Consider the following 22,589-nt stretch of genomic DNA (forward strand, 5'->3'; position numbering starts at 1 on the left):
ATGCATCAAACAATAACAAGATGCATTTCGTCGCGCGGCCTCATGTTCATATTGCCAAAAGAGAGCGCCGCTATGCCTTCAGACAAGTTATGCCTTATCATGTGAAATACGTGCGCGCTGCAAAGAACCGCAAACGTACAGCCCTGCACATTATACACAGCATGGCGGCTCTCTTATCACTGACAGGCCATTAATTCCCACGCGAGGCTTCGCATTCGGGGTACGTGACCACATCGCACTCTAGCGACGGCACAAGCGATTCATTGCTGATACGGTAAATTGCGGACATTCATTCGTTCCAGCTTCCTTCGCCTTGCGTAAAAAGTACGGATCGAGTCTAGAAAGCAGACAGAAGAAACGAAAAGGGGGCATAGATTGAGGAGAAGTTATATAGAGAACGAATAAAAGCGTATGCGGTTACAGAAACGCACTTTGGAAATTCGGAAGAGCCGCCAGTAATTGAGAATTATGTTTGGGGAGGTTGCAACAGACCTATGTCGGAAAGAAAGGGTGGGGAAGGGTTGGAATGCTCATATATGAGGGAGCCAAATGGAAAAGAGTAAATTCAAAATGTCAGGAGCAACTTTGGTTATCAGGTACAATGAGCGAAAAAAAAATACTTGGCTGGGCGTAAACGTATTTGTGGACAGGAAATAATTGCGCAGAGAAGAATCAAGAGTTAGTGGAATGCATAAGTGCTGATAATAAGGGTTTCGGGAATGATGCCGAAATTATCCTATTAGGTGACATGAATGTCGACATACAGTATCTATACCGACAACAATGGGAAGTCAATGCTAGATCTCTGTGAGCAACATAACCTCGTTATAGCATCAATAGTTGCCAGCCTCGGAATAAATTTCGGACCGGCAAAGCCACGGATTCATAGAAGAAACACTTGACACAGACCGTATTATTATGAAGCATGCAAACTCATATATGAAGACATGCAGATACTAAAGAACTACAAAGATAGAGATCAATAGATCACAATCTGTAAACGTTCTTCTTTTGTTTTAGAGTATTGATAATCTAAGTACCAGACCGATACAACTATGACACGAAACCATCGATTTATCTATGAAACACACGCCTCCAAAGAGGAAAAAAATAACAACCTGCCAAAATGTGGAAATGCCATGTACGTGGCCTCCAGAAATATCTCGTACTGTATACGGCGTTTTACGGTATGTTATCTGACTGAGTTCCCGAGAGACTATACACATGACATGCGCTTCCAAGACTAATGGGCTGGTACGCAAACTGCGCAAAATTTTGTCGAGTTGTCGGTGGCCCCTAGAGAGAGAGAGAGAGTGAGAGAAAAGAAAAAAGAATAAAACATTTATTTTTGGCGACACATTGTCCGCATCGCATGGAGAGAGAGAGAGAGAGAGAGAGAGGGAGAGAGAGGGGGGGTGCTCCTGCAAACGAACTGCTGCGACGCAACAGTGCCGAACTAACCTTTCTTTGGCGCTGGTTTTAAAAGAGTGCATCGTACGTTTCAGCGGCTGGGTTGAGAAATCAGAAGCCATTGGTAAACTAACCTAACCTAACCATCGGAAAACTCAAGGGCGGGGGGGATGAGACATGAAGTAATTAGTAGCGTACGGACGGTGAGGTGACTAACGTCGTGTAGCCGGCTTTCTGACATTCCGGGACATTCCGCTTCTGAACTATTAAGCAGCTTAATCGAGAGGAATCCTGATTTTGATGTCCATTCTCTTTGTACAAAAACGAGTCGGCATGTCGCCGTCGCGCATGCAGAACACAACGCCTTGCACATGGAGTTTTCAAACAAGGTGGACACTCAGGCGGATGCATATAGTGAGGCGCACAAATTCAAGTCGTCTCAGAAATAGCTACCGCTGTACAAATTGCCATAAAGTGTGACGAATGCCGCCTATATATTTAACGCCAAATACCGGAAAACGTGAGAGGATAAAATAATTCTTTCGTGCCAGAACTATGGCCGTTATGTTATTCTTCAGCGATGATTCATTCACTGTTACTTTTGTTATCCTTAAAGCTCTCTGTTAGGCTTTACATCTATGACGCCTGCTTTTAACTGCATTTTTATGCTATTGCGAAATAAGTACAGTGCCGGGATAATAATTTGTCACGGTCGCCTACAGGAAAAATCGGCGCTGCCATGCCGTTGTGCATACCTGGCAATACCGGGATGTGGTGGCTTTGGATTGACATCTTTCTGGAAGAACCAAGGCATGGTGAATATGCGACTGGCTAAGAACGTTTTGTCTATAACACTAGTTTCATTCTTCACTGATAGAACGTGTAAAATGCAGATATTTCTTGTTAAGTCAGCAGTTCTTTTATAGAACTATGAGAAGATGTGCTGGGTTGTGTCATTACATCAAGTGTGAACAGCGCCAGCAGCAGCTAAAGTTGGAATAAGATTGACGAGCGCTGCGGTCGCTTTGCGTTCAATTAAATTGTTGGTTATGCTTCCTTCGCTCACTCAATTGTTGAATTGAATGCGAGTAAGCAATACCGAGAAATCCATTGTGGTCTAAAAAGATTTCATACGAATATTTATTTCCAAGACAAAATTATTTGTGCGCAAATGACTGTTTTAAGCCAGAATACGTTAGAAATTAGCCTCGCACACCCACATAATAGTGCAGCGCCCATTAATAAACTCGTACAGATAGTGGCATAAAATATCCCTCCTGGTGATATTTTGTTTTGTATGGGTAATTCGTTTCACTTAAGAAGCTTCGAATCGTAATGAAAACGCAGCAGATGATCTGAAACTGAGCTCCGCGTGGATAAAGGAAAATGTGGATTTAGGCGACTTCGAAACATCGCTATTCGACTTGGATAATTGGATTTGAAGAAAATCGATATGATACAATTTAAACTGAACACACGAACAATCAAAGAAAACCTGAGGTCAAGAGACCAAATTCCAGCCAACTGGCGTAGCTAACGGTTAGTGCAGACGCACGTGCGAATAACGCTGATAACTTGGAAATGTGGAAGACAGTACCCAGTGTACGAATGTGTTTTAATAAAGGCTAACAAGCTGGCGTTTTCTCCTACGTGCATCGATCACTTCCAGTTAACTGAGCACTTGCGATGCCTCTACGACCACGCGAATTGCATTCGCCGAGAACTGCAAGAGAATGAAGAAGTGGAACAAACTTAATGGAGCAGCATTCTTGCGCGCAGTTCAGCACCATAATCCCTGCGTCGGAACGTCATCCCCACATAATGCCTTTTTGTTTTTCATCTAGGCAAAGTACTGTTCCCATAGGAATGAATTGCCACTCTGGCTCGCTCATTAGCTGCTGCTGATGTTCCAGCCAGTACAAAGCCTCGGTGCTCCTAAGCCGACCCCGACGACACTTTTACTATCAGCAGATTCCTCATGCATCGTTAACTTGCACCTATTTTGACATCTCTTCAACACCAATTTCCACAGACGGCAATTGAGCTTGATCTTCGAGATGACACGAAACGAAGAGAGGTGGCGCTTGCATACAAAGACGTGTAGCAAACTGAGCGTAAACAAAGGAACAATTAATGTTTCTTTTCTTGCTCATTTTCTTGCTCATACAACAAACATTTTCTAGTGAAAGTGAACATAAGTGAATGTATTCATTTTGTAGGCCACTACGACTGCAATATTATGCTTAATTGCAGACTGTACCGCAATATTGTTACTTGGACTTCATTTAACCCTAGCTGCCTACAGTATTGCTTTTCATACGAAATTTATAAGAACATGGCGCCTTCAGACGGTGCCGGCATCTCACTAATCCTTTTAGCCGAACTATTATTTATTACACGTGAGGTAAACCTGCAATGAACAAATAAAAGGTAACACGAACGCGAAAGTCGGTTTAGTGACGTAAGTGCTCTAAAACAGCTGAGAACAGACAGCACATAGAAAACAAATTAGAACTGCAGTGCTACTACTTTTATACTGTTGTACAATGTTATAGGGTGGTGGCTTGGAGCAGAGGTAGAATCTCAGGCCTCTAATCTGGGCGTCGTAAGTTTGAATCCTCCTCCAGTACACTGCACCTTCAGGCCTCCAATGGCGCCTGACACCGCCAAAAAATATTGCCGAGAGCCAGTGGGGCTATACTAGTCCAAGTGCTACCAAATTAGCAGGGCTCACTAAGCTTCAGCCAAGATACTCAAAGGGAGAAGTTGGCTTCCTTTGGTGCACGAAGCTACAAAGGGAGCCTATACTGATTTCTCAGAAAAAAAGCCTCACAGTTGACGAAAAATTCGTTCTTGTCCGGGACTCGAACCAGGAACCAAGACACTCCTTCCAGCCAAGACACTCCTTGACCAGAGCAGGAAGTATCCTTGTGCAGTACTCGGCCTATACTTCTTTCGTGAGCCTTGCAATAAACCCATGGCCATCAGCACCAAGCGATTGCGGAACACCTGACCAAGGCGGTGGTCAGATCTGCTACGTGGCAGAGTGGGTTAAGAAATTCTAAAAAAAAAGAAGGATGGTGGCAGTTAGAGGTCCTAGGGAAAGGCCTTCGTCTTGGCAGTGGATATAAAGAAAGGCTGATGATGATAGTTACTGTTCATGTAATATAGTATATGAGTTATAAACTACGACTACTATTTGAACCTTTCTAAGAACTAATTTCTAGGGTGGGTGTAGTGTAAAATTATTAAAGAATAAAAACCATCTATGTTATATGATAGCTTTTTCTCGATCGTTCACAGTTCGTTACGCTCTGATGCGTGTAAGCACACATCTCCTCAGCAGGAACGCTACTGCGCATGCGCACAACGCTCCCGCCAGCAGGGGAAAACAGAACGCTGCCCCAGCTTCAGTGCCGAGCCAATTGAGTGGAGCATGATGGTGCGCCAGTTTGAATTCGTCGTCTTTGCAGCCGACCAGCTAAGCGGAGTGCTCCTCACTCACGTCTTGAGAGACCTTCTAATACGCCTATCGAACAAGACACTCGACTTCTCGACTTCACTTCTCGCCGTCAAACTCGCACCAGATCACGTGGCCTTCATCTCTCGGATCATAGGCTGCGCATGTGTCGTCGACGCCAGAGCATCACGGTGGCGGCACCGCGTAAACGCGCCCAGAGTTCTCGTACAAGTACCATCGCAATAAAAAAGGGTTGTTCGAAACAAATCATGAGCAATGGAAGAGTCAACGATCTTAACAAACCTTAGTACTATCTTCATGCCGAAGCCGCTGATGCCACTGCTTCCGACAGTTCTGCCAATGTATAACGAAGCCGTACGTAAAACAGTCTTGCACAAATTACAACCAAGAGATCGTCGGCTTTGCATGTGATATAGTGAGAAGGAGCATTTTTGTTTTGTGAAATGGCTTCTGTATGCTATAGTGCAGAAAGCTAAAAAAATCTGAACAAAAGATTTGGAAATCTGATACGGGTGCTGTGTCGCCCGTGTCGTCCATTCCCGTAATCTGTCATGCTGTTCTTGCGCTGTTTGCCTTACTGTATCGTCGTACCAACGAGGCCGGTTAACAAACGTTTTGCAGTACATTTCTCGATATTGTCTACTACGAGGTACACTCGGTTAGTTATGACGGCTTCATTATTGTATTGTTTCACAAATTTACATCGGAATGATTTAAAGTGAACGCTTAACAGTGCACTATACGCGAAATTAAGGCGAGTTTTTGAGACATTCGCTGCATATGAAGTCAATTAAGGAGTGGGGCGGCCGATGTTAGAAGCTGACGCATAGCTAGACGATTGCCACGCTTCGCTCGAGTCAATGAAGCCGCATAAGCTCAAAGAATATTTAGTGACTGGGAATGAAAGTAATTCCAAGGAAATCGAACACACTGTATGGAACGACTTGGGTATCATTTTTTTTTTATGGGGCATGGAACGTACATTGTCGGTAGTGAGCTGAACTCGAGCCACCGAAGACATTTTAAAATTCTGCTTTTGCCATATGACTTCAATGGCTGGCGGGTCACACAGATTGAGCTGAAGCAACAAGAAAAGTTATTTGAAAGTGGATTCCCCAAGCTTGCGCGCCAGTGCCGTCATTTTTTTTTCTTACGAATGCCTAGATATATAGATCGAAGAGGGAAGGAAACGAGAAATTGAGACAGCTGAGATTTAAATTTTTTCTCCTTCATAACCAAGTCAGACGCCTGTTCACTTTTTGCGCACGAGTGTGGGGAGGGGGGGGGGGGAAGGCCGGTTCAAGGCGCAATACATCAGACTGATCGGAAACGAATCTCTTATTAGAATCAAGCGAACAAAAAAAGGTGGCGACGAAAACGAGAAGTCTGCTGAATTGCCATGGTTATTAGAAACGTTCGACTTGAACGAGGATCTATTGAAAGACGCAGAATGCGCGCCACTTAGACATCCCAGACATTTGGAGTCTCTTCGAAGCCACGGCGGTGAAGTGCGGGAAGCACTTATGCGAGTGCATTATGGACCATTTGGCTTTAGCTGTGAAATGAACGGACAGATGAATCTGAGCACTTCTTCAAAAGTAATGAAAATCAATGTCTGATTTGTCATTACTGGCAGTGATTTAGCGACCAAGGTCTCCTAAAAGAGTACTTAGAGTTTGCAATGTTAGCTGAAAGAAAAAAAAAACTACTTTGCACGGAGACCCCAACGCGCCATAGGCAAGTCACAGTTCTGTTCTGTTTGTGAAAAGTAAGTTGGTGAAAAAACAAACAGTAAATGATTGAGCTTGCAAAAAAATGAAAAATGTTTAATTGGTGAACAAACTTGAGAAAAAAAATACACTTCTGTACTTAATACGCATGCCGGTAGCCAAGCGATTGACCCCCATGACGATAGAGCACGTGCCCTTTTCCCGCCTACGAAAGGGATCAAAAGAAAATGTGCGTGTGATTACAACATCGATTTCAAGTACGTGCGTGTGCTTATGGCCTAAAGCAATGATGGTATGGAGAAGAAAGGGGGGTACGACAAAAAGCCAGACAAGGAAAGGAAGCTTACAAAAAATACATTAGTTCTAAGACCTCAATGTACTGAACAAAACTCACTCAAAATCCTTTGGCCAAAATACACCTGAGGAAAGATTGTCTCAGTGAATAATTGTGCGCGCAAAAAATATTGCGTATGCGTTTGAACCCCCATTCACTTATTATTGATTATTGATTATAATTGTTTGCTCAATAATGTTCACTGTCAATGAAGGCATCTCTCTTAGCCCTGATCACACATTGATACGCTCAATCGTATGGACGAATCCACAGGGAAAGGCAGTTATGGGCAGAAGAAAAGTTTAGTAAATGGTATGTAGTACGGAAATTTTCAGCTGTCACAACTTAGTAAGCACAATATAAAGAGCAAGCAGAGCAGAGGACACGTTAATGCGTGACTGGCAAACACATGGCCGGGCATAAATAAAGAGAAAACTGTTCGTTAGATGAGAGGCGAGGAGTTGACAAGCAACGAATGATGTAAAATATTTCAAGTTTTGAACTTATTTTCTTGAGGTGGCACAGCCTTTTATTTTGCACGAAATCCTATGTTTAAATGCTACTTTTGTCCTGAAATGTTGAGACTATTACAGTATTTTCTTTCAAATATTTTGCGTTTTCTTGTTTTTTATCTTGCGTTTTCTAACGGGTGTCTCCATAGCGGATGAAACGATTATAAAGCCCCAAAAAACGATGTTACATTCTCTAAAAAAGCAGAAGAAAACTTTTACTCCATCATGCATTCCCAACGTTTTACCAGAACACGTTTATCAAGTTCAGGCAATGGTATCCAGTGCGAACAGAGCGAAAGTTTAGCTGTTTTCGGCTCTTTGTTTGACTACATGATACGTGTCGAATTCAGTAATTGCTCGGTAGTCATGACTGAAAATTTCCTTTTGAGTTTCGTGCACGCACAGCTGTAAGGCTAGAACCCGAATATATTTTCGGTTCATGCTCGAGCCCCAGAGGAGCGTATGGTGTCGTTCGTTGAAGCGGCAGTTGTGGGAGACAGGACAATTGGTCTTGTGCCAAAGCAAATGTCCCTTGGAGCCTGGAAGCACAGCTAAATCAATCTAGAATACCTCAGGAGCATTTCTGTGGTATCTCAAGGTGACAGACTTGATTGCCCGACCATACGCAGATACGCGTGTTATTGATTGAAATTTGTATTCTCTCTCTGTCTTTCACTCCCCCATCTCTCTCTACGCCTGTAGGGAAGATAACCTCTATGCCTTTCTATCGTCGAAATTGATATTAAATTAAAATTGAAATTGATTTATTCATCTCTGCGCCTTGTATACCGTGAGAAATACCTTATAAGCCAGCTGTCGTTCACATCTGCAAAGACTGATGACATTAGGAGTTTCTCCGCCCAATCTTAAACTTCACAGCAATTAGGCTATACGTCAGACGCAAGAATCAATTATAACAGCTTATGCTGGCTATACAGAGAATCGAGAACGAGAATACTGTGCGCTAAAGGTTTTCGAATGCGTCCGTGGCGGTACATAAACATCGCCATATTTCAACATCATGAATGACATACCGATGGCTGGGTTAAACGCGCTTCTGCGTTTTGCTTCTTTTGCGCCGTCTTTAGCTTATGTAGAAGCAGACAATTCTAAAACGAGAATTATGCGCAAACAAGTCATCAAGAGAAGGATCTAGGAGGGACGTATGGAAATGCTTATAAGAAGCTAAAGTCTGTGAATGTCTCGGCACAGCTGTATGTGTCGCACGTAGGGCTGTCAGCCAATGATTCACCAAGCTTCTTCAGTCTTATAGACACCTAGTCCTTGAGTTCTGTTACAAAATATCACTTGGGCTTAAATGCCTTGACAGCCAAGATTTTCTAGACATTGTTCCTTAGCGCTATGACTTGAAAGCACTTGAACGTGTATGCTGTTTCTTCAGAGAATGTTTGGCTCAGTTTAAGGAAATAATGAAAATTAACCCTTTCGCATTTTTATGTTGCATATGCTGGTAAGCGCGATAATTTATGAAAACGCCTCGGTGTGTCAGAATCAGGCACAGACATCATCGTGGCCTGTTTATTGTCGGGCAGCTCAGCTTCACGCTAAAAAGTAACTCCTTATTTATACTCGCTTACCTGCAGCTGCACTGTGAGAGCTGTGAATATAGAGGACAACAATGTGACATATGTAACATCACGAGAGTACTCGATAGATGATTTTGTACACTTCCACCTCCTCGTAGTAACGGTACACTCGCAAGGCTCTTGTACTCCAGAGAAACGCAAGAAAATGTTGTTGTGTACCTAAAGTGGATTTCGTTGCATGAGGAAGAAACCGTCCCACCCTCGGGGCACATCAAACGTAATTCACCTTGCTAACTAAAGAGAGTCTTAGAGCCAGCGAGGAATACCCGCAAGGCGTTTCACTCCTTGGAGAACGCTGCGTGGTACCTTGACGTAAATGACGTTACCCTCGGTGCCACGAACAAGTTTCCTCACAGTAAATGCGGAAAACATTCTCTGAGCTTGCAGTTCCTTCGCTGATGCAGCAGGAACTGTTAACCGTGAAGGATTCAGAGCGTACTCGTCACCATGCTTCAGGCCATCTGATGTCAATTATGTTTGAGAAGCTAGCACAGCAGTTTCAGGGAGCCATACCCAGAGAGGGAAAGGGAAATAAAAAAAAGCAGAGAGGCAAACTTGGTTTTATCAGGTTCACTAAGCTACACGTCGAGAGGTAAGAATTTGATCATTCGATCAGTGGCTCACGCAGTCAGCTGTTCAGCGCTTGCCCCATGTGCTCATTTTCTCTGTGTCACTATCTGCCTTGCGCTGCCTTCAAAATGAAGAAGCTAGCGCATATCAAGCGTTGAGAAGGTAAACAACTTTGTGGACTTCCCGAGAAGGGATCACCACAATGAAAAATAAAGGCAGTTCAGTGATTCCTTCGGCTCTAAGATCGTTTATTGCAACAGCAGCCTTCTCCCACTGTCAAGATAACCACCTTATTTTGTTTTCCTGCTTTTTCTGCAAATAAGTACCGCTCACCCACCACAAGAAAGTGAAAAAGAAATATCAGCGCCTTATTGGCCGGTTGGTTGTGCAAGTATTATAGCGTCCAACACGCTGAAATGCTCCGTGTTTTGTGTGGGTCCTTTATGTGTGTCAGCTCGGGTAGTCTTGTCTGTATCCAGTGCAATAAAATGTTGTGAAAAAGCCTGTTATCAAAGTTTGAAGCCTTCTGAATACTATAAACGCAATAAATGTGTCTAGAGTAAGTAAGTCTGCAGCGCGCGGAAGAACATTTATCTGACTCAGGAAGCCCACTCAGTCATAGGAGTAACACGTAGGTTTTGAAAGAAACAATTTAGTCAGACAGGAGTTTCTAATTTTTCAATGCTTCTAATTATTGCAGAATTAGAGGCACTGTATTGCTTCTTGCATATAAAATATTGTTGCTTTTCTGTTTTTATACCATTCCCCCCTTTAATATCTGTTGACCCTGAGGGTACAATAAATAAATAAATAAACGAATAAATGAATAAATAAATAAACTTGCGACGCTGAGTGGTGGGGACAAGGCAAGTGCCATTAAGAGACATCATATGAGACGTAATTATGGAAACCTAGCCTTCCCTGCGCATGTCCGAGCTCCTTTTTGATAAAACAGATTCTTCTTAATGATTGCCTCTTTTATATTACTCTGATTACGAATTGAAACAGAAGCGGAGGAGTAGCATGGTTTTACTGTAGGTGGACCCTGTCTTGCAAAATTTGCCGGCAATTAATTGCCCCCCCCCACCCCCTTCTCTTGAGCGCTATTTATATCAAGTGCAGCACAGTCGAGCGCCTCTAAAGAAAGTACTTGGGACCTTCGAAATCAATACAGATCACTTCGTCGCAAAAGTCGTGCACAACACATCCAACAATACAACCGGGGCAGAATTATTCCTTCGTTGTAAAGGTCGTTTTGTTCTAGAGGCACTCGACTGTATGTGGTCTGAAGCCTGTCGCAGCTCATGAAAGAGAGTAGCAAATGGCCATTGAGTAACACAATGAGAGGCTCAAAACAAGGACAGCATTGAATCGGGACGAAACAAACTGCGCACTTTCATTCCAGGTCACCCTGCTATACCACACATGCATGCTTAACCATTTGCACTCCATGTTTGTACCACAAATGAAGTTGAGGAGATGGTGCCGAAATTCTCTACTAGCGGGAACATATAAAACATGCACTTGTGTGTGGCGTCATTTTGCCCTTCAGTTCATGCATTTACGTTTGCATTCTTATATCGTATCCAGGAAAACCCAACAAATAATGTTTGACGTCACCACGAGCTTGACAGCTTGACACGAGCGACACGACGATGATGCGGTGAGCTTTGTTTTGCACCATCGCATGAGAGTTTGCGCTGATCCTGTCATTCGTACGTATATGATTAAGTATAGAACTTGTGCCAGAGTTTACGTTGTGCATTCGCGTGTGAACTGGTGATTACGTTCACTGCGCCAGCATGATGTGCATAAAAATCTGTCTCTATCTAAATCAACACCAGTCAGCAGATGGCACCCATTTTTTTTTGTCTTGTCCCTGTCTCTTAGTCCCGCTAACTGCTGTCTTTGGAGTAACAGCATTAATTCCTTGAGCACTCAGTGTTATCTCGAGACTAATTTTTGCAGGACTGCACTAATTATATTCATGCGTGGGGAAGTGCCTGGACAGCGGGCCGCTTTCTCTGCATGCACCGCATGGACTGGGGAATACATTAGCTTCTGCTAGCTGTTGCTTTTTCTGCCTAACACTTGCTTGCGAATTTGATCGAATATCGGATGAACGAAACGTATAAGCAAATCAAAACAGGTATGCACGTAGCGGTTCGTTTCCTGAACTTTTTATAAAGTTCACTTAGATTTTCTTGAGTTACCTAGCCTTAATATTATAGCCCCTATTAGTGCCTTATCAGAAAGTTCTAGTTAAAGGAGTTTCTTATTTGCTGTGTATCCAAATAGAAAAAAAGTAGAGAGAAGAAAGGAAAGGCAAGGGGGTTAAACAGATTAGTTTCCGTTTCCACTACACTGCACTGCAGTGGTTCAGGGAATCGGGGTTCGAAAGAGCTGATAGAAAGAGAAATATAACAAGGAAACGATGAAAGAGAACCATGATACATGCGAGGCAGTATTTTTACGTAACTTGGCCTTTTTAATGTAATTTCTAAAAGCATTGCTAATAATTTTATGAAAATGTAATTGTCTTTAGTGTAATATTGCACAGCCCAAATTTTCTTTGTGCTTGTGTTGTCTCTTTACCTGAACCAATTCCTGGAACCATTTCCTGGAATTTTTAGAGATTGCCTGTGGCAGATAACGAAATTCTTGTCCTTGAGCTGAGTTATACGAAGAGGTGGATAACATGAGAAAACAAAACAGATATTCAACCCATGAATGAAAATCCACTACCTCCTTATTAGTTACATTGCGGCACATATTGCAATTTATGAACAATATGATTATGCGGCACAGCGTAGTGAGGGACGCCGGAATAATGTTGGCCCTCCGTGTTCTAACGCGCACCCAATGCATGGTATATGATCGTTTTTGCATTTTGGCCCTATCGGAATGCAAAATGAATTGAGGAAGAATACGACGGTGTTGAACTTGAACAATTTAGTCAGACGGAGCAAATACACTTGCGATGCTAAGTGGTTGGGACGAGGCAAGTGAAATTAAGAGACCCCATAAGACGTAATTATGGAAACCCTGCCTTGCCTGTGCATGTCCCGGCGTCTTGTTGATGAAACAAAAAATATTCTTGATGATTTTCTCAGCTATATCAATCTGGTTATGAACCAAGTCTATGTAACTTACCTGTGTTTTTTCGTGTCTTCATTGCAGTTAAGTATAAGCATTGGATTCAGCTGTTCCATAGTGAGACACTGCAACCAACTTTCTGAACTGCGTAAGTGATTCCTTAAAGCTAAAATGTCCCAGGTTAAGAAATTCAGGCGAACATTGTTTAACTGCGCGAACAAACGAACCACAAAGGCAGAGAGGGACAAGGACGGGCGCAGACTTGCAACTAAAGTTTATTCCACAATGTACACATATAAGTACACAGCCGACATGCACGACTGCGCGTGCGCGACATGCACCACTTCGCGCACGCGCAGTGGTGCATGTCGGCTGTGTACTTATATGTGTACATTGTGGAATAAACTTTAGTTGCAAGTCTGCGCCCGTCCTTGTCCCTCTCTGCCTTTGTGGTTCGTTTGTTCGCGCAGTTAAACAATGTTCGCCAATATCTGCCAACTCGCCCAACAACAAGTTCTACTAAACTAAGAAATTCAGCCTTATCGATCAATCCAACCTTCAAGTTAGTCCATATAACGGTGCTTTTAGCGAATAAACTTTTTTAGCAATTTTAAGGCAGCTGAAAGAGAAGCGTGCCGAACACGTTTCACGGCACATTCTCTCATTGATGACGGGATAATACAGCAGCGCTGAAAAAAAAGAGTGGTACAATGAACGCTCTTTCAGATGCTCACACACAATAACTCGCCCGCACATGAAAGCAGAAACTAGTTCGAGGATGTATTCGCGGAAGGCTGAGTCATGAGAGAATAAAGTTAAAAATAAAGGGGGGGGGGCGACGAGAAAGAAAACGAACTTGAACCTATTATTTGTAATTATTAGTGCTTGTATATTACGTGTTATACTTTTTTGTGCGTGAATTATTGTTAACACTGTCTAAATACTCATCTGTTTATATGCTCACCGAAGTCTTCTACATCACGGCCGTTTGTGTGTGTTTGTGACTTTGTTTATGAACCCATTGTGGTGCAACTTGCATTTGACTTTTATACTGTTATGTTCATGGGCGTATCAGACTATCCTATGGATTTCTGACTGTATGAAGTAATGTCTTTTCATTTTCTTACATATTTTATATATTGTTGAGTCCGCTATGAGAAAAGTAGTAGCCGTCAACATTATAAAGTGACTACGTTTCTTTTATTTTCATTTCAATAAAACAAAAACATTCACGGAATAACTTGTGAAGAGCCGAACTTTCCCGTACCAAGTTGTTTCATCTATCAAACATTGATGAAAAATAGTCTCATTCTACATCCCTAAGAGCAGGCTGGAATATATTTGTAGCGTGCTCGAGATTTAGGCTGGTGGGGAGCATTGGCCACTAGAAGTTTCATATAGGATTCCCTGATATTGGCACCACTCATAGGAACGCAGAGCTTGACGCTGCGAGGTGCTTAGGCTAGGAGTTTGAAGACTATTTGTAGTTTCCACACTCGTATTGAAGGCTCCTTCGAACTTAATCAGCAGGACTTCGAAGTTGAGTGACGGAAGGGCGCAGTCAGCACCTTGAAGTTGAAGGTATTTTATTTTATTGACGAAAAGACGTAAAATCACCGGCTTCGCACATGGTCTCTGATAGGGCAATCTTTTTGGAAGGTGCACTTTAATAAAGGAGGAATCAAAGCCCCTCTTCAAGGTGATACGAAATAACGCCTAAAAATATTGCTCAAATAACAATCCTATTCAGACCTTACTTGATGCTTCGGATGACCCTTGTACTTTAAATTATATTGAACTACTTTTATCCTAATATCTTTCAACGGCGCGATAGCGGCTTCCACTCAAGGTTGTTCAAGATCACAGAGGTCCTGGTAGCGTAATTGTTATTGACTGTGAGAAATCTTTTTCATCACTTTTAACAGGGCCGTATTTGTAAATGAGAAAATGTGAAAATTGGTTTCTCGCTTCATATGCGTATATATAGTGTATTTTTCTTATATTTGCGAGCTGTGATGTCTCTTTTATAGATTTTGGTGCACGTTTAAAACCTCTTAAGTAGAAATGTAGCATCTCAGCAGCTTTAATTGCAATTATATTCACATACTCTTTCAGGTGTAATATATCGGTTATTCTAACGCCGAGGTACTTCACCAACCACCTGGAAAATGCTGTACGTTCAAAAACATCGCACATATAGTTGCTGAAATGCATATTTATAGGCGTCATATGAAATAATTACAAAGTTTCCACACTTCCTTGTGAGGAGTATAAACGGCAGATTTCATATTTGAACGAAGTGGGGGCCACCTTACGGGTGAGAGAGGCATTGAAAATTTGATGATTTGATGTGCATATAGGTTAATTGTGTGCTTTGAATTTATTTATTGAACACTCGTGTTCCCCCGTTTTTATGTGTAATGCAAGACTCTAGTGGCGTTCTCTTCGATTCGGAGTGAAATGCGAGCATACCCGTGTACTTAGATCTAGGTGCACGTTAAGGAACCCAGGTGGTCGAAATTTCCGGAGACCTCCACTGTGGCGTACCTCATAATCAGAAAGTGGTTTTGGCATGTAAAAACCCCATAAGTTAATGTATTATTAAATTTAAATGGCATTCTCTTGGTCTCCTCGGTGAAACTGACTTGAACGATGTTGTCTATAATTCGTTGAAGTAAGCAGCATGTGGTGATTGGCGAATGGTAAATGTTTAATCTGTGTAGGTTAATTACAGCTTTTGTAAAAGGTACTGATCCAAACTTTCCAGAGTTTCGTTCCACGGCTATCCATTATTTTTTGGAGTGTCCTAAAGCAACTCTACAAAACACCAACTTTCGATTCGGTGAACATAGGAGGAATGTTCAGTGTATGTAATATGTGGCCAAACTTTCCCCCTTGTGGTTTAATTAGAAGCGTTGTGAATAATGACTGAATTCTCGTTTATTTTTCTCAATTTTCATGTAGCATACCACGTTAAAGTTACTCTGTTCTACGTCCCAGGAGAACTAACAAAGGCACCTTGTACATATAAGCAAAAATGAAGAGTAACGTTATCGGTAATACGCAGTCAGTGTTCAGAGTTTGTGCGTTATTTGTGGCATTTTCAATAAATTGCGCATGCAAGTGCTCCGGAGAATTACGAATGTATTTTACGAGTAGCGCAGTATTTAACCAACTCCCCTGACCTGTCTCTACAATTGCCACCAAGATCAAATTCTGCGAGCACAGGGGGAACACTATAGCAAATTTCTGTGCCAAGTTAAATGTGGATTGAGTACACGCTGCGTAAAAAAAGAACATTTTTATCAAGTGCTTGAAAGCGCTAAGTGATGGACGCCGTCATGAGAACAAGGTGGCATCGGCCTCTGGATAGGCGAAAATTGTTCCTCGAATCCGCCTGTAGTCAAGTGACTATGGCGCTGCGCTGCTGATTTCGGGGTCTTGATTCGATTCCGGCCTTGGCGGCCACATTCTGATGGGGACGGAATGCAAAACACGCTCGTGTACCATGCATTCGGTGCAGGTTAAAGAACCCCAGGTGGTCACAATAAATCTCGAGTACCACTACAGAATCTCTCATAAATATATCTCGGTTGGACACGTCCAATCCCAGGAGCTAGTTACGATTTAATTGCTTCCACTGGTTAGTACACTCCAATAGGCGTCACTGTAACAATACAATGTTACAGCAACAACACGGTGTCCGGGGCATGTCATTGCGTATTGGAATAACATATTTATTTATTAAAATGTTACTTTAATTTGTTGTGGAATTAATTAATTAATTAATTTATTTATTTATTTCGTGCATGCTGCCAATCCCAACGGAGAACCATGTAGGAAGGACACACGTAAGCAACCTGTTGCTAGAAATGCGAGTGGGTGCAAAAAGAATAAGTTGTATACAAAATTATCTTATCTCAAAGGCCCGAAGAGATGACATAGAACGAGATCTGGAACAAGATAGTGCAATATATAGGTAAAGAATTACCAATGACAGAAGAGAAATACATGAAGGATGTATGAACAGCATTTAGTTATTGTGTAACTGCTGAAATAAAAATTAAAGGCAATGAAATAATCTGAACACGAGCGATGAAAAACTGGAAAGGTATTAGGACGTTGGTACTATTGATTTAAATCAGAGAAAGAAAAAGGAACTGAGAGCGAGAATGTTTATTCACATATGATAACCTTGGGATATTATCTAGTGAGAGCAAACATCTTATTCAAGTGATGATGCTGGACAGTTGTTGCCGTAAAGAGCCAAGGTATGTACAGTAGGCTGCGCTATCGAGGGCATTCCATATGGCTCTACTTCATTTGAAACAACAAACGCAATATTCACTGACATGCGTACACAAATGTCAGCTATCGAGGAACTGTGATTGCTGGCGAAACTAGTTCCGCTGGAACATCGACGCTCCACCCCTCAACGCTTTCACGCGACCCCCGCATGGACCGTCCTTTCTCAATGAAGGAACTCGAAGCTGCACTGCCCTTGTGCAAGCGTTCATCTTCACCAGTACCCGACGATATAACCTACCGTGCTTTATGTAATCTTGGCGAAGAGGTTCGGAAAGTGCTCCTGCTCTTGTTCAACAGCTCCTGGCAGACGGGTACTGTTCCCCAGGAATGGAAGACCAGTCGCCTAATTCCACTGCTCAAGCCTGGCAAGTCACCTGTAGACATTGCGTCATACCGACCAATTGCGCTTGCCAGTTGCATCGCAAAACTAATGGAGATGATGGTTCTAGCACAGATAGAATAGTAACTCGAACATTACCAGGTATATCCAGATGCAGTGGCCGGTTTCAGGCGTGGCCGTTCTTCCATTGACAACGTTATCGACTTGGTGACGTACGTCGATCACCAGAAGTCCTGCAAAAGATAATTTGCTGCCCTGTTTCTGGATGTTAATGGAGCGTACGACAACGTAACGCACGAAGCTATTTTCAACGCCTTAGAGACAGTAGGACTTGGCGGCAAAGTCCTTTTTTGGATACGTAGCTATCTACATAAGATATCCTTTTTCATACTTACAGAGGATGGCCCGACCTCCCCGCATTACAGTAACCGTGGGGTGCCTCAGGGCGGAGTACTGAGCCCAACGCTCTTCAGTCTAACACTCATTGCCCTTGCCGACATCTTGCCATGCACGTTTAGGCTGTCCGTCTATGCCGACGACATTTGCATTTGGACGTCGGGGGTGACGCGACTGCAACTTCTCGCGTGGCTTCAGAGTGCAGCCACTTTAGCATCATCCTACCTTCAGGAACAAGGACTTCATATATCATACGAAAAGTGTGCAGTGGTGGCGTTTACCAGGAAATTAATGTCTCCATATGTGATATCCGTCGACAGAAAACTGATCTCGTACAGCACGACTAACACATTTTTTGGGGGTGGTCATTGACAAAAATTTCTCCTCGACCCCTCATGTGAATTATGTGAGAAAACGCCTGACAGGAATTTGCCATGTGTTCAAGTTCCTTGCAGGAAAACCTAGGGAGTGCCAATACAATCCATGCTGCAACTGTACAGGGTCCTCTTTATTGGATTCCTGTGGTACAGCCTACCGATCATATCCAACACTTGCAGAACTAACCTGAATATAATCCAAAGCATCCAAGCCCAAGCCCTCAAGATATGCCTTGGTCCACCGCGGAGTGCGTCAACGACTGAAGTTATTGCAGTAGTTCAAGATTCCACTATTAGAACGCACATTCGCATTGAAACAATGCGCGTGCACATAAGACACTTCGCCGGCACCCCTAGCCACAACCTCGCAAGTCTGTCAGTAGATAGGCTCCACACGACATTCAGTGCGACTATCTTCGCGCAGCGTGTCCCTCTCAGGTCAGGTTACACACCTGTGGCTAGGCCTTCTATTCCTCCATGGTGTATGCGCCGTACTCAAGTAAACTTTACACTCCCAGGACTTCAGAAAAAGTCGGACTTGCCATCATCAGCGCTCAAGCAACAAACTTTACTTCTGTTGTACGAGGAATACAGCGACTGCACACACGTCTACACTGATGGATCAACTACATCAACCAGTTCCGATGGCGCGATACTTATACCAACAATGAGAATAACCCAGTGGTTCAAGACTTCCCATATCGCTACGTCTACAGCTGCAGAGCTCGCGGCTCTCCGCGACGCGCTTCATGTGATAAAGGCTGAAAGTCCTAGAAAATGGGCAGTCTTGTGCGATTCAAGGCCGGCCTTGCAATGTGTGCAGTCATTTCTCCGACGTGCAGTTGACGATCAGCTCACGTGCGAAATCGTGAAACTTGTCCGTCACTTAAGAGAAAAAAGGCCATGATATCTATTTCCAGTGGATACCAGGTCATTGCGGTATCATAGAAAATGATGACGCCGATAAGGCAGCTCGGACATCAAACCAAGAAGACCGCGCTACATCCCCATTCCTCTCTCAAGGACTGACGCCACGAGACAACTAGGCATTTTAGCACGCATGATCTCCTTAGCAGACTGGAGCACCGCACATACAAGGCGCACAAGACTGCACAGACTAAACCCGACACTTCAACTCAGACCGCCAGCCGGTCTACACCGACGTGAAGCGTCTCTTCTTTGTCGGTCATGGCTTGGAGTTGCCTTCACGAATGTCTACTCAGCACTAATTGGAATCGCTGATAGTCCTGCATGTGATGTTTGCAAATGCGAGGAGAACATTGAACACTTATTGTGCCATTGTCCTCAATTTCAAGCACAAAGACAATCTTTGTCCAACACATTGAGGAAATTAGATGATCGTCCTCTGAGTGAACAGACGTTACTAGAACACCGTCCCGGCCGATCATCGGCTCAGAAGGCAGTGAAGGCACTTTTATGCTTTCTCAAAACTTCTGGTTTGCGCGAGCGTCTTTAACTCAAGTGCTGTCCGTACATGTATCTACACCTTCTCTCTCCCTTCTCTCGCTTCCTCTTCTCTCTTCCCCCAGCGTAGGGTAGCCAATCAGACTATTGACTGGTTAACATCCCTGCCTTCCTATAATATTCTCTCTCTTTCACTGGGACAACCTTGGTACACACTCGAAATGAAAAGATTTATCAAATTCTAGGATTTGTTTGCCTTCCAAAACAGCTGCGGGTTGCACTTTCAGTTTGCCGGCTCCACACACTTGTTTGAGTGACTTCATTTCACCCGGCCGAATTGCGGAGGATGTTTGTCTACTTAGTATGCCAGTATGCTAGACAGAAAAACTAGAATCAGCACCTTCCGTAACTTTTCTGCTATGCACTGAGGTCAGTTTAGATGCGTGTGCTGGATTCTGTGTTTGTGTCTGGCATCAGAGTCTTGGTTGCAGCTCCTCTATCTAAGGCAAAAGAGTAGGACGAAGGGAATAATACGCCAAGAAAAGCTTCCTTTTTCATGTGTTGGCATAAGGGAGCCTACTATTCCGATTTTTTATGCTAATATAAAGACAAGCAATAGTACAGAAGTTCATTCAGCAGATCTTGCACATGATAGCTGCTATACTACAAGCAAAGGTCGTATTCTGATTCATTCTGCCATAAAGAAATGACAGTACTCCTTATTCATTGACGGGTACCATTTGATGAAACTCTCAATTGCATGCACACCTTTTTCTATAAATAACGTTTGAAACCGATCCTAGTGAGCGATTTCGCATTAGGCTAACTGTAGATTTAGTTTTGGTGCAGACAGGAAAATGTATGGACGATAAAGCAATCTGTCACTGAGTCACTCAACAGGGGATGATTGGTGACATTTGGTTGCAATTGTTAAATTTAATCCGAAAGTGTATGCGCTGTGAATAAGAAGAAATAGGACTGAGAATAAATTGATCCAGGCTTTCTCAAGTTACCAAACACTGGAGTGCGGTCTTCTGCCTCTTTCTTGCTGACTTCTAAGGTTCGAATCGAGCGAATCAATGCGGAAACTCTGATTGAACGCGCTTTCAATCAATTTTTCGACAATTTTTCGAGGAGCAGGTGGAAGTACGCGCTCGGCAGTCCATATATTGTATTCTTTCCAAAGTGTTTTCTCCTTAGTCCAGCGAGTGGACGCAAGAAGCGATCCGGGCAACATTTCGCTGTTTCTTATCCGATTTAGAAACGCCGTGCCTATCGTTCACGTTTGTTTCAAATAACTTGGAAAAGCAAAATCTACCCACTGCTACACTTGGACAGCGTACGTGATGAACAAAACATACAGGCTATTAGATTTGTCGGACGATCTCGCCGCTGCCACCATTTGTTAGAGTTGTCGGACGATTTACGAGCTGTAGGCCGATGTCACCACTGCCATTCAGATGTAAGATTTGGCAGTCGTAGCTGTAGGGATGAACTTGGGAGGCACTACGTGAACAGGGTTTATTTACATTATTTACATCTTAGACAAGACTTACATCGACAGTCTAGCGTGACTCCCAAATGGAGCCCGAAAGACTAACATACAGCAAACAGCTTACGAGCACACAGCTCACGAGTACATTTCAAGCACGACAACGAGCACTCAGCTCCCGATGACGTGCACACACTAGCAGCCGACAATCGCTGCTTATAAGCGCTCTGCTTGACGTCACAGTTTGACGTCATTGTAGATGACCCGCCCTTTTGGAGGAGGCGGGCTCACATACACGTGTTGCCAGGTTTCAGTGCCGCACACACACAGGTGTAATGGTCCGGAGCCGACGTCAGAGGGGCTTCGTAGAACTCCGTGCCGTCCCGGGTGGCATGCCGGGTAGCACATTGTCTGGTGTTTCGAAAAGCTCATGGCGAGGTTCCGCCAATTACCTCCCCTCGAGAACTCCCCTGAGCTGACCCCGCGCCACGTGGCTGCCGGTTATCCGCAGTTCTCTGAAGTGCGCCCCGTCCCGGTTGGATTGGAACACGTGCAGCGGCCTGAAATGGCTGGCACGTTGCCACCCCGGCCGGCCATTGCTAACAAGGCCTAGAACAGTGTCCAGAAGTGTTTCTTCTTTTTCTTTCTCTTTTTGCTTGTGACGTCAAACATCGGGTCAGTTGAACTTTAGAGCAGATATAGATCCCCGACAGCAAACTATTTTCTGCCATGAAAACTTTGCTTCTATTGAGGCTTTTCGTTTTCTTTCATCACGCTCAATTTGCGAGACTGAAAAATAAAAATGAGCGAGACACTTTTTCTAAGTGCTGTGTCAATGAAACTATAAAATCATGTGTCCAATAGCACGCGCTATAATGCGATCGACGAAAGAATGCATCCCATGACTTTATCTCAAGATCGATGAGATCCCCAAACTGCAACTTCAAGACAAGTTCAATGCATAAGAAAGCTCGCCCACCTGAGCATGCTAACGCACTCTGACACGCTGGCACCCTCTTCCGTTATGCACACATTCACGCCGATTAGTTGGCCGCGTTCCTGACAAGTACCGTTAGAAGAGTTTCTGCGTCTACAAACGGGGAGAGGAAAAGAAAAACGCGAGTTTTTGTTTCTCGTGGTTAGGCCGGCGTGCACAGTTTTCAACAATTACTAGAAGCAACTCTAGCACTGCGATCGTTCTGCCGCTATGGGAATGACGGGAAGCACATGGATTTTCCTGATCTTTGTGTTTGCGGCTTCAGACGTTCTCGTGTCTTCGTTTATTAGGCTTTATCTAGACCTAAATTGGGCTAAATTTCAAAGCATATTAATTTTTTTAATGCAGAAGGTAATCGGCTTCTGCAAGCACGTGTAATTGCTTCTAATTGCAGTAGTTCTACTTGTCCCGGCGTCCGTGGCGTGATGGTCTTTATATCGGGCTTCTGGGCTGGAAGTCCTGCGTTCGAATCCTGCCGTGGGGCAACGTTGATGTTTACTTAATTATTTATAAC

The 22,589-nt window shown here is 43.5% G+C and overlaps 1 long non-coding RNA gene across 1 annotated transcript in view; it reads left to right on the forward strand.

The window, feature by feature from the left end:
- The window catches only part of LOC135914222 (uncharacterized), a 176,890-nt gene that overhangs the window by 21,515 nt on the left and 132,786 nt on the right, over positions 1-22,589 (forward strand). Inside the window, exons 2-3 of the long non-coding RNA XR_011515035.1 lie at positions 11,235-11,307; positions 12,825-12,888. This is a non-coding gene — a long non-coding RNA (uncharacterized lncRNA). The remainder of the gene's footprint in view (positions 1-11,234; positions 11,308-12,824; positions 12,889-22,589) is intronic.

Source organism: Dermacentor albipictus, chromosome 6 (assembly GCF_038994185.2).
Source record: "Dermacentor albipictus isolate Rhodes 1998 colony chromosome 6, USDA_Dalb.pri_finalv2, whole genome shotgun sequence".
In the NCBI taxonomy this organism is placed as follows: domain Eukaryota; kingdom Metazoa; phylum Arthropoda; class Arachnida; order Ixodida; family Ixodidae; genus Dermacentor; species Dermacentor albipictus.